Below are 14349 nucleotides of genomic sequence, written 5' to 3'. Positions count from 1 at the left end.
TTACCTTCTGGGATGGTCTGGCATCCAGAATGCACAGGATCGTACCTTATCACCATCCTGGTGTTTTCCCTCCCTTATCTCTCATTCTCCTTTCCCTTTTCATTGGTTTACCCTCCCTAACAGCACTTATTTACCGTCTGTATGATAGAGTCCATTCATTGTCTTCACACCTTTTGTATACAGACCTCCTCTGTCTGCATGAATATGTGTTCTGTGTTTGTCTTTCTGTCACTGCTACCTGCTCATCAACCTATATATCACACACACACCCATCCCTCACTACCTTACCCACTCACAGGGGCTCTTTTCCTACAAAAAAACTACCTTTTATACATTATGGTTAATCCGTGTGTTTGTTTACTTCTGCTTGTTGTTCTCCCCTTTTCTGCTTACTTGTTTACCCCATTTCTTCTCCATTTATATAATGAACAGGACTGGCACTTTACCATACATATCCACACTGGAAGGTGTAAAATTATAGGACCATGTATGCATGCACCTCCAGATGAGGTATACCTTCTGTTGATCCTTATGAGCACTGTTGTCCATAACCTGCTGGGCTGGCAGTTTGCCATGCACATCCACATTTGGTCTATCTGGTCCCCTCTGTGTTGTGCCTCTTGTTCTGGATATGCATGAGGTACAGCTATGCTGTAATATATTGCATGCATAAGCATGCATTGAATTAGCAGTGCTAGCCTGCCTTAGTTGTGATTTCTGATACGTCGGTCACACACCCTACCAAAGTGCTGCTCCTGCTGTAGATCAGCTTAGCACTTTTTTATCCCATTATTGCTATGGGTTTCTTTAGTTATGTTGTCCTTTGCTTGGACTAGTTGTACAATTCATTGCATAATACATGTTTGATTGGCTCTGAGGCCCTCCATACAGTGACCTCCTCAGGAATTTGCTCTGCATATCTGCCTGCACAGGACTTGTCTATGAATTCTGGTCAATGTCTTGATTCACTAGTACTTGGCCAGAATGGAATCTGTATTGCTGTTCTTGAATTTGAGGTCTGACTATTAGATGAAATGTCCTTTTAATTTTCTTTATTTATTACATTTGTTATCTGAGTGAGTGAGCTGGTCTAAACATCTTTTTCAGTCATGGTCTGGGTTACAAGGCAAAGACAAACAGTAAAGATATTATAAACAACCATAGTAAAAACAAATGCATATACACAATCTTGCATATGCGCAGTAGTTATAAAAGATGTGTACTCATAAAAATATAGAAACTGAATACATACAAAGCATATTTAAATATTGAAGACATACATAGTATATTTATACACCATATATACAATTTAATGATTTTCAAAATAAGCAGTCTCTACATTTTGTGTAATCTACATAGCAATATGTTATAATTCTTTACTACTTAAATATGTGATAAATAAAAATGATAGTGTAATTGACCATTTACAACTTTCCAGCCATTTGCATTCTATAACTGGAACATATCCACCTGTTCCTTTTTCATAGGTTCATAGGTGATCAGCATCCCTGCTTGTCATTTTACAGGTAATGTCTCTTCCTTTCATGCAGCATTGAAAAGGTGCATTAATTAAAAGAGGGCATGTTGTTTATATGAAGCTACATTTAATACAACTCCATGTCTTGAAGCTCAACAATCAAATGATGTCAGTGAAGCAGACCTTGTGTATCAAAGCATGGAGTTGCCTGTTTAGTCAAAATAAACAAAAAAACAAACAAAAACTGCACTATTTCTGAAAATCATAATTCACAGAATAGATGGCTTCCATAGACTTAAATGCTGGTTGTCATTTTTGTGTGTGACATGTATGCATTTCCTTCTGTTTCAGGTTTTGCATTTGTAGTGGGTAAGTCCTTATTGGTATACATTCATTGTCCTGGGCTTGGATTCTGTGTCCTGCACTTTAGTTTTCTGACATGAATCCTAACCATAACACGCCAACAACATTTAGTGTTCTAAACTTTTCCAAATGGATCTCATCCACTCCCATGACCTTGCTACCATGCATCTGCTTAATTGCTGCAGTGATTTCATTGAGAACAATGGATCCAGTCCCCAATTTTTTTTTCTGGCACTTTCTCCTTAGAAGACAGCATGTCCACAAGCTTCAGCAGTTCCTTAAAGTGTACTGGCTATACAATATTATTCTTTCAGCACAGGTAACCCAGTCATCTTCAGTATGTCAGATTTATTCAGATATTTTACAGGACTAGCCATCTTCTTGCCGCAATGTGTATGCTTGTGCCATCTTTCTACTTCAACAACTTCTGTGCCCACTTTACAGTGGAAGTAGTTACAGAAACACTGTTCTGAATTTCAGGAATTTTGGAGCCAATGTACATTATATTTTAATTATTTTAGAAACACTCAGTCAAGTCTTATTCCATTTATTTATAAAAATAAGCATTCCAGTTGTACTATATGATAATCATCTTGCAATATGTGTATGCACTTTACTTTTTTAATAGATGTATCTATATTCACAGAAAACAGTAGAATAATGTATTTTTCATAAATAAATTCCCTGGCTAATTGATTTTATTAGTTTTAATATTAGAAAATTGCAATGGTTAATTTGTTTTATTTTTGCTAGATTTTGTAAGTATTTGCCACATAAGAATTGTTCTTTACTTGGGCTCATGAAATTTGTTCTTCTGTGGAATTACATAGTCTCAGTCAATTTGTCACACAGTCACTAATACATTTCTTGATATGCAGAAATATTACACACACAATCTCCTGCTCCAGCCAGTCTTCTAATACCAGCCCTTGGTCACCAGTGAAATGGGTGGACACCCAACCCTCATTCTGTTAAGCTAAACAAATACTATTAAAGTTTAATTTCTCAGGTTACACATACTTTTTTTAACATAATCTTAGAGACTGCAGACAGACTCAAGATAGGTGGCAAGCTAATTCCTACTTTTTATCTGACAAGGGAGCCGAGAAAGAACCCCCAAATTTAACTATAAGCTGTATATAACTGACTAATGTTATACTTGGTTATTGTTTCAGGATCTCCCTTGTAATCAAAAATGTACACATTAGCCTGAAGTCTGATTAATCTGTAACTGCCATTTATTTGTTTTTGCTGCATGGCTGTGTTGTCTGTATTCTAACTAACCACTTATTTATTGTTCAACTATTTGTATGCTATCACATTGTTGGTGCCTGTTCTATGTCCAAGGTGAAAATAATTCAGTGTTTAATAGATCCACTTATCTTGTTAAAAATAAACAAATAAACCACTAACCAGACTTGGAGAGGTGGGGGTTGAAATCATGAATATCACATCATGAGACAACAGCTATATATATATATATATATATATATATATATATATATATATATACACTATATTTATTTGCAAATGATTTATTGACATTTCCAACAAAGCCCAAACAGTACCTTTGAAAACTTTTTAATCTTTATAACTTATTTTGGCACTCTGCCAGGGTACAAGGTCTATGAAGATGAAACAGACAAGTAAGTGCTAACTTCTCTCTCTCTCTCTAATTCCCTTCTGAAAGGCAAAAGAAATGCATTCTGAACATATATCATTTCAAATCCATTCCACATTTCAGGAAACTATAAATAAAATATTTGATAATATAATTAACAGTATAAATATTAATAAGAATAGACTCTTAGACTTAAGTACACACTGTATGGACAATGTCATTACCATTCATCTTATATGCAGCCCGGATAATTCCCCACCACACCACCTTTATTAAAAACATACTAACATTTATAAGAAGATGTATATTCATAGGTTCATAGGTTGGTACTAGGCTATTGGCCCTAGGGCCTATACAAGCCTAGCCATAACAATTCCCTGGATATTTCTTTCCACAATATTTACTTCCCTGGACCCCTGTCTAGCAGGGCGAATGACATGATCCCCGGGGAGAATTTTCTATCTCCCATCCAATCATCAAGGTTATTTTGAAGAGGGACAAGGAGGCACTCTGCTTGACATGTATGGGCAGTCTATTCCAGAGTATGGGGAGTCTCTGGGTCAGGAACCTATCCCTCCAGCATGTTTTGTTCATTGTGATGACAAGGTTTAGATCCCTGGAGCATGTGGCTCTGAGGGATTAGGATTTCTTTAAGTGGAGCATGTCCAACAGCTCAGGGTTTGACATGGCCTTGTATGTTAAGCAGAGATTGCCTATGAGTAGACGATATGCCACAGTGTATAGCTGGAGTTTTTTTAGATGGTCAGCATATGGCATCTGCTTTAGGCCTGTGATTCTTTTAGTGAGGTATTTCTGTGGCATTTCCAGCTGTTGCAGATGTCTTGTGAGGTACATACCAAATGGGGCATTATACTCTATAATGGGTCTAATGAGGGATGAGTATAGTGGGACAATGACCTCCTTTTTTCTGGATGAAAAGCCCTTAGTGATGAGGTGTGCCACATAGAAGGATTTCCTGAGTGTTGTGGCGATGTGGTTATCGAAGGTGAGTCCACTGTCCACCTGTGTCCCTAAGTCTCTCATCACACTTTCAGTGTTTCATGTACTGCCACCTATGTGGTAATTCATGGGTACATGTTTTTTCCCAAAGGGGATAACTATACATTTCTTGGCATTAAGCTTGAGCCCATGGCTCTGGCACCAAGCATCTGTTTCTATAAGGCCCTTTTGTAGAATATCCACATAATTTGGGGATTCAATAATGGCTCCTATTTTGCAGTCATCTGCAAACTTTGTTAGCCAGAGTCCCTTATTGTTGGCCTGTACTTCAGAGAAGTAGATGCCAAACAAGAGTGGTCCCAGGACTGAAACCTGAGGTACTCCACTTGTCTGGAGCTGGATTTGGAGTCAGCTACTTTTACAGTCTGAGTTCTGTCAGTAAGCCAGTTGGCAACCCATTGAGTTTGTGTCACCCCATGTGTGACAATGAGCTTGTTTTTGTTTTGAGTATTTACATGAATTGGACTCTTTGAAGCAAATTTTAGTCATGACCTACTTACAGGTTCAGAACAGAAAATGCAATGAGCTACAGTGCAGATACAAAAACATGGATGCTGAGTAACTACTATCTCTGATATAATTCTACCTCAGGATCAATGAATTGTATAGAGAAAACAGAGCATATAGCATAGGGCAATCAGCATTAACAATGCAGTCTAGTCCCATTTGTACCCTCTGGAAAACAAGTACACTTGCTGGAATTCAAAAAGATGGTCCACAATTGTGTAGGGTTGATACATGGTGAAAACAATATTCCAACGTTCTATGTAATTCACAAAGGCAGTCCTACCATCTGGTGCAGCTATATAATGGAAAAGTCCAAGTATGGAGTAGTTATGCAATTAATGTGCTTCTGTATTTTCCACAATTCACAAATATATGAATCGTGGAAGAAAGTATGTACAAGAGACACAGAACTATGGGTCTACAATTCAGATGTACTGGAATGAGACCTGCTGCTGTTGTGGTCTAATGACCCATCTTTACAGGTAATGAAACTGCACAAAACTGTCATTTTAATAACCACGTGCAAAGCAACATCTTATAGTGGTATGCAGTGCATATAAACACACTGCTACAACCACACAGATCCAGCCCCAACTCAATGACAACAATAAGCAGCCACCAATGGGAGGTACAGCTACAGAATATGCCTTTATTAGCATATTATGCAGATGTAACATACACTGTATGCAGGAACAGGGTATTCAATAGTTTCATACATCACCTCTAACCCTGTCCGTGGAGTGACTGCCAGGAAAATCAAACTGTAGGTTCTTGCATAGCAGTCTAACCAGTCTGTGCATACAATGGACAAAAGGTCAGTACACATAAGAAGCCGTGGGAAAAACAAACATGTGCAGCTAATCTGAAGCTGTTGCAGAGTAACTAGTCAACAAATCTGTATGTTGTGTCATTAAAGATTAACCCTAAAAATGTGTGGCAAATAATGTTTCGTCCATGCAGACATTAAAGGCATGCTTGTTACTGGGGAAGATAACATGTTGCACGTTACCCAACCTTGTTATAAACAGCCTATGATGCATCATTGTATGTGTTATAACATTGTTCAAAAGTGTAGAGTATAACTATTCCATGGAAGATGAGAGTAAATAACTTCACCCTTATAACAATGAGCAGTGGCTACACATATGGGCTCTTCTTGTGTGCCAGTCTTCAGGTGATAATTAGTGCTTGGACTGTACCAGCTGTATATATTTTTTTTTAGGCTCCCTGGATGCAGAGTAACAGCAGTGCTATTCCTTCTTAAGAATCATGCTGCTGTCACAATGGCAGACAGGCCACATGACACACAATCCCTTTATGGGACTGCACACTATCTTTATGAGTATGGTGGACTTTGTACCTTTAGTGGCTCGTAGTAAGTACTAATTTATTAGTCGACTAGGATCATGATCTGTGAGGCCATGAAGAGAACACTGCCAAGTAATGTGCATGCATAGGTAGTGAGTAGTAAATGTTTGAAATGTATCAGTTATGATTATTGCCATATGGGAGTGTGGCTTCAGCCAGGACTCAACTATGCAAACATTTCCACTTTCTCATTAGCTATACTTGTCTTAACTGTCTAATTTTATTGCTGGTTCATGACAATTAATCAAGAGAACCTCAAGTTGATGCATCATTCGTTACAAATATTGAAATAAGGAAAAATAATAAAACAAGTCCCCCTACCCCCGTAAATGGGGAGCTGCCACCACCTTTTTTGCTTTATATATAATAACATCAAGATCAGACAACAGTGGAGAAAAAGTAAAACATCTTTAATGCCACTGGACAGCTATCTCACACTTCTTCTTCTTCTTCTTCTTTCGGCTTTTCCCGGTTAGGGGTTGCCATAGCGGATCACCTGTCTGCTCATGATTGGCAGTGGAGTTTTACAGTGTCTAGTTGCCAGCCCGGCGCCCAACTTTCCACAGAAGGCACACACACGCACTCACACCTAGGGCCAATTTAGAGTGTCTAAACCACCTGCAGCATGCCTTTGGGATGTGGGAGGAAACCGGAGCACCCGGAGGAAACCCACGCGACCACAGGGAGGACATGCAGACTCCGCACAGAAGGCATCCCAGCCAAGGATTGAACCAGAGAACCTCTTGCTGTGAGGCGACAATGCTAACCACTGCACCACCATGGCCGCCCGGACAGCTATCTCACGCTAATCTACCTTAATAGTACTCACGCACTAGCACAGTCAGATAAAAATACACATATATATTCACAAAAAATAATTTACACTTGCTTTACTAAACTCTCTCCTCTGCAAACCCACATATACTCTACTTGACAGACTGAAATCACAAACACACATGAACTCGCTTAACTTTCACATAACCCTCAAGGTTTTTAAACATAAAAGTGCACCTACACAACAAATTAAACATCAGAAACAGGAATCAAAAATGTACCAGTGATTCCCCATTTTGACAAAACATGCAACTGCATTTGAATATGCAGACCTGAGGTTAGCTCAGTGAGCAGAAAATTGATTTTTGGGAGAGAACATATTTCAGGAGTAGATATAGACACTCTCTCGCAGAGTACTATGGATGGACCCAGTGTAACCTTTAGTAGGAAGTAAACAAATAAAAGGAGCGAAGTGAAGTTAAATGTTGAGTAAAGCAGCAGTGAATTTAGCATCATAAAGTATACATAATGAGAGAGAGACTGTGTGTGTGTGTGTGTGTGTGTGTGTGTGTGTGTGTGTGTGTGTGTGTGTGTGTGTGTGTGTGTGTCTATGTGTGTGTGTGTGTATGTCTGTGTGTGTGTGTGTGTGTGTGTGTGTGTGTGTGTGTGTGTGTGTGTGTGTGTGTGTGTGTGTGTGTGTGTGTGTGTGTGTGTGTGTGTGTGTGTGTGTGTGTGTGCGTGTAGATGAGGAAGCCAATATGTTTAGGAAGAATCACGTAACAGAGCTGATGTTATGAGTGTGGTTATCATGCAATGAAGACAAAGTCTGAAGGCATGTAAAACTTTAGTGTGAGTAGGTAAGTGTGGTAGTTTGGGCCTTTTCTAGCAGATGCTGTGGAGATAGACAATAGCCACAAAAACTCTGGAAACATCATTAGAGCAGCAGAAAACTTGCCATAAGTTTAAACTGTAACATTTGGTTTCAAAATATGAAATAATTTAGCAGGCAAAATAGGCAAAATATTATGCACTTGCAATCTGTGCAGTGGTACACAGAAATCCAGACTCACATATTGGAATTTTGAATAATGTTGGATGTCCAAGTTCCTTAAAGAAACAGCACTTATACTTTTTCAGATGAACAACATAAATTAGATGTCATAAAAAGGTAGATTTTTGCAACATTAAATATATGTTTATAGTATATTTATGACAGTTCATTATGACATACTAACTTATATTAAAACCATATTTTATACTTTTTCATGTTGCATTGTTCTCAAAAGTCCATTCTCTTTTTAATACCATTATATTATCAAAAACAAACTGCACGTTAGATGAAATATTACTGAATTTCACAAAACAGTTGTTGCATTTCAATAAATAAATGGTTACAATAACAAACAGTTGTCTTTAGTGGTCTTCTATATTTCAAACACTTTGGAATTTGGGACACAAAACCATCAGTTGGTATCTTAGCTGATGTACTTGGAATCTCTATGGATGATTCTATGGACAGTTCTGGTTATTTTTCTCACTGATCTTCTTTGTAGAATATCTCTACAGGCATCCTAGTGGACATCTCTTTGGAAATCTCTTTAAATACCTCTGAAAACTTTCAATTGTCTTGGACAAAGTCTGTCTTCTCTCACAATCATTCTGAGCCATATTCATTTTTATCAGATGTTTCTTGTTTCTTCTCAAAACTTTGCCATCTGAAGTTTTACAGATTGTCTTGGCTGTTCATGTTTCTTTAAGACAACTACGTCAGGCTGTTTCCTAAAAGAGATTTGCTGAATTCTCACATTACCTCCTTTAATATTAAAACAGGGCTAGCATGTTTACTGTAGCAGAATCTTGTCTTAACTGATTTTGCTTCAGTCTGTCTTGAGCCTGTTCTTGATTGCCAAAAGTCAGCAAATGAGCAAATAACCTATGGCAGGAAGATCCAGAGCCACTTTAGTGACCAGAGGGATACCAGACAGCTGACGACTATGGAAGGGCATACAAACCATCACTGACTACAAACCTGTGTCAGCCTCATGAAATGACAGCACTGAATTTTTGAAATAACTGAACATCTTCAACAGGTCTGATGGAGATAACAAAACACTTGCAAATAAACTACATGGCCCACCTCATAAGTAAGGGTATATCATCCAGGGACAAGGAGGTCATAACATCCCTGTATTCTTCCCTTATAAGGACCGTTATTGAGTACAGTGCCCCATTCAGCATGTACCTTGCAAAGCACATGCACCAGCTGGAGAAACCACAGAGGTTCTTCACCAGGAGAATCCAGGGCCTCAAACATTTACCATACACACATAGGCTAAAAGCCCTATCCCTCTAGTCTGTTTCATACAGACTTTTCAGAGGTGAACTCTGTTTGGTATACAAGGCGATCTCAGACCCTGCCTTGATGGGACTGCTGCATATCTGTAAGTCAAACTCCACTCGAGTAACCCATACAAGTGGCCTCAACCTGGTCCATGACATCAACAGGACTTGTTGGCAGGACAGATTTGTGTCCCAGAGACTCCCTGATCTGTATAATAGACTCTCTCTCCATGTCAAGCAGAGTACCTCTTTACTGCCTTTTAAGCACAACCTGGATAACTGGATGGAAAATAGAAAATACATCCCTGGGATTCCACCCATGTCCCTGCTGGACAGGGCCATCGGGTGCTGATTTGTCTATACAAGGGATAAACTCTTGGCTAGGCTTATAAGGGCCTCAGGGCCAATAGCCTAGTAACCTCCTATGATACCTGTTCACAAGGATGAAGCAGTGCTGAGCCTGAACACAACTGTCATCAGAACCTTGAAACGGGTCAACCATGAGCAAAGCAGCCAGCCCAGATAACATCATGGGTAGGGTACTATGGGAATGTGCGAAAGATCTGGCACCAGTATTCATGGACATCTTCAACACTTCTCTACAACTAGCCAGTGTACCAAAATGCTTCAAGTAGATAACCATCATTCCCTTACCCAAAAAACCCCAACCAACAACTGCGAATGACTACCGACCAGTGGCTTTAACCACAACAGTGATGAATTGCTTTGAGAGGCTGGTTAAAGATCACATAGACTCAAGCATACCAATGACTCTGGACACATTGCAGTTTGCATACAGGACGAACCGTAGTACAGCGGATCCCATCTCCATAGCAGTCCACAAAACTTTGACCCACTTGGAAGGTAAGAACTGTTACACAAGACTACTATTCAATAGACTTCAGTTCTGCCTTCAGTACTGTCATCCCTCAGAAACTGATAATGAAACTTCTACAGCTGGGCATCAAATCTCACTTATGTAATTGGATTCTAAGCTTCTGCATTGAAAGGCCTCAGAGGATTTGTGTGGGCAACAACAGTTCTGAAAGCATAACCCTGAATACAGGAGTACCACAGGAGTGCGTCTTAAGTCCTCTCCTATTCACCTTGCTGACACATGACTGCATGGCCAGACATGAGTAGAGAAAAATTGTCAAATTCGCAGATGACACCATGGTCATAGGTCTGATCAGAGATGGAGAGAAGAGAGCCTACAGGGATGAGATTGAACATCTGTTGGGCTGGTGTGACAAAAACAACTTAGCGCTGAATGTCAGCAAAACTAAGGAACTGATTGTGGATTTCAGAAGGTTTCTAGAACCACACCAACCTCTACAGATGAAATGGATGACAGTGGAAAGGGTCAAAAGTACAAAGTTTCTGGGAGTACATATCACTGAGGACCTGTCCTGGTCTGTCCATGTATCTTACATGGTCAAAAAAACTTAGCAACAATTGCACTTCCTAAAGAAACTGAGGAAGGCAAAACTATCGAAGATCATCCTGCAAACTTTTTACAGGGGTACCACTGAAAGCATCCTTACCAATAACATCACTGTCTGGTATGGGGGCTGCAACACCTCCAATCACAAAGCTCTTAGGAGAGTTGTAAGGGCAGCAGAGAAAATCATTGGTTCCTCTCTTGCACCTCTGAAAGACCTATATGAATCATGCTGCATCAGTAGATTCAGGAAGATATACAATGATCCTTTGCATCCTGCAAATGGTATGTTTTCCCGCCTCTCCTCGGGTAGAAGATACAGAAGAATGCACTGTAGGACTTCTAGACTTAACAGTTTCTTTCCTCTTTCCATCAGACTACTGAACTCTTGTGAAAAATGAGCCAGGAGACTGTCAACGCATACTTCCCCTCCTTCTACACAGTTACTCTATTTCTGACTGTACAGATTCTTACATATCCAGGCTTTGTTACACTATGTGTATTAAGCTTTTTCATGTGCAATAACTAACTGATGTGCATATTTAATGTTGGTTCACACCTTACCTTACTGTAGGACTCTATGAAGTGCAATATTAATCACACTGTACAATATTCTTGCTGACCATTCCATATGCTACTTAGTTCTTATGTCATAGTAAGGTCATGCACATGTTATTCAATTCTATTTACATGTAAAGTATGTATGGTCATTATGTTATTATTTTATTCTATTTTTACTTTTATTTTATTTTTATGTTATTTTTTTCTTCTTCTTCTCTGTATGTATGCTTTTGTACTGGGAGCAAAGCATCGCAATTTCATTCAGCTACACTGTGCTATAGTTCTGAATGACACAAAGTTTTCTTTAACTTTGACTTTGACAGAGATGCACACCTTCCATTGAAGTTTTCTTATGTTTCAGTAGCTAGGTGGCAGCCTATAGAATGTTATCTGTTACTGATCAGTGATATATTCAATAAATGTTTTACAGTCTGACAATTCAGAAATTCTCATCTGTCAGTGCTGACTTACTGAGGGCATCTACTTGACAACATTGCATTTTGAAGTCCATATCTCAGGAATATTATATTCACTACATTTATTACAACTTGACTTGAGGAGCAAGTCAAGTTTATGACTTGTTTAAACATCAGATCACAGTTAGTGATCTCTTAATAATAAAAATAAATATGTCACAACCATACCTCTCAACTGTCCAGATTTTCAGAATGTCCATATTTTTGCCCCATAGCTTTGGTCTTTTTCTCATAAAATGTATGGTTTTCTGGCAAATCACTTGAGGATTGAAGTCACTAAATAATAATATACATTTGAGTTTCAGATTTAATGTACTTCAGAAAATGAATGCTAACACAAATCCTGTTTTTCTGTCAATGTTCTACGTTTATAAGAGCAATATTTAAAATTTCTACCAATTTTTGAGCTTTTGTCCCCCCATTATTTTAGGCTTTGTCCAGATTTCTTGCACTAAAAGGTTGAGAGGTATGGTCCCAAACCTTACTCCATTTTCTGCTTGGAACTGAAAAATATCTCACTCCTTTGGTTGGATTGCTAACGTGATCAATATTACCTACAGCATCTTCTTAAAGTACTTGTTCTGGTTGCCCAGGCATTTTTAGCCAAAATAACACACTCTGTAATCTTTCTTTGCACCTGGTTATGCCCATATGAATTGCCTGTATTCTTGCCAATGTTTCTTTCTTCAACTAATTTGACATTATTTTGTCTGCTTTGTACAACAAGCCTTAAGTATGACTGAGACCTTCCTTAAATGAAAAGTAAGGCTGCACTTCTTTCCTCATTGTAGTCTTCTGTATTGGTCAAACATTCATAACAATTTATTTAAGTGTCTATATTTCTAAATCTCCCATAGTACATATCTGAACATCTTTAACCTTTCTTTGCTGTTTTGGGTAGTTGTTGCATAACCCTCTTGATTTCCAGTTAATCTCCAAGCAGATAATCTTACCATGCTAGCAGACCAAAACAGCATTACTGCTGTATTTGCCGGATTATCAGCCTTACCACACTTAAAGTTTGCTCTCAATTAATACTGTTACAAACCCAACAAAATTCTTTATATCCTTGGTTTTGCCTTGTGTAGTAACTTCTTAAAATGCACTGCAGTGGTTTACGGCCCCCTCCCATTTCTTTTACTTCTCTTCCCAAAACATCCTTATGAAACTATTCCCCACTCATGTGCTATTAAAGAAAATTCTTCTATCTGATCATACCTTTTCTGGCAGACAGTAAATACCATTGAATCACAGGCAACTGCTTTACCTTCTTCCAAAATGAATGCATCAGTTCTATTTTGACTGGCATTAAGTTGTAATTTTACTGTCATATTTCCATCAAAATACTTCAGTGTGTGCACTTTGTTCAATATAAGTCTAAAGATTTGAAAACTTTCTTCTTAGTACTAACTCCAATAACATTCCATATTTTGTTAGAGTAATTTTATTAATGATACACTTATTTCAAAATTTTCATACTAAACTTTGAAAAATACTGTAACATGCCCAGAAATCCCTTAAGTAAATTGTTTAATGTCTGATGGATCTGAACCACTTCGCTTAGTTTCTTGTCATCTGGTTTTAGATATTCTGTATTTAAAACATATTTTTCATTTATTTAAACATCAGAACTTTCAAACATCTGTACAACAGCTCTCTTAAACTTTTCAGGTGCTGATAAAAGAATACCAGATGGTGCTGATAAAAAAAGCAGATGGTAGTCTAAAGAATTTTATTTTCCTGTAGGTCTATTAAATGAACAGAGTTTGAAACTTGTATCATCAAACTTAATTTCCCCAAATCATTGGTTACTGCCAGGTTCAATGAATAGTTTGTATTTGACATGAAGTAGCCACTTACTATAAATCACATACTCATCCTTAATTTGTGTCTCTGTTAAGGTCTTCCACTATACAAATACAATGATAGTCATATTATACACCCCACTAACAGACTCAATATCCATCTTAATCATACCAGTACTCTCCATTCTGTGTAGCTCACATTCAGTTTTACCTCTCGCTGTTACTTGAACTTTCTTTGGAGCTTGCTTGATTTGTAAAATGGTAGGATCTATATTAATTTGCTGAACAACTGGCAAACAACCCAGGCCAGTAAATCTCAGCTATGAAGCAGGGCATATCATGAAGTCTTTTTCACCATATCAAGGTTTAATCGTCAGATGTATAGAGAAAACATTTTAACTATCTAAAACGGAGTATTATGTTTCTTGTTCTAATATTCGCAGTAAGCATGTTCTTACCCAGCAGTATCATGTGGCAAAGTGAATATGTAGACAAGGTGTAGATGGAAGTCTTTTAATTAATTTTTCCAGTCTTTGTACTTCAAATGTTTGCGCATAGTATCATACTCAACTTATCTGTAAACACCATGTTTTGAT

Source organism: Protopterus annectens, chromosome 17.part0, assembly GCF_019279795.1.
Source record: "Protopterus annectens isolate FY-2018-M chromosome 17.part0, PAN1.0, whole genome shotgun sequence".
Classification (NCBI taxonomy): Eukaryota; Metazoa; Chordata; order Ceratodontiformes; family Protopteridae; genus Protopterus; species Protopterus annectens.
The sequence above is the reverse complement of the archived record's forward strand: the minus strand, read 5'-3'. Positions refer to the sequence as shown.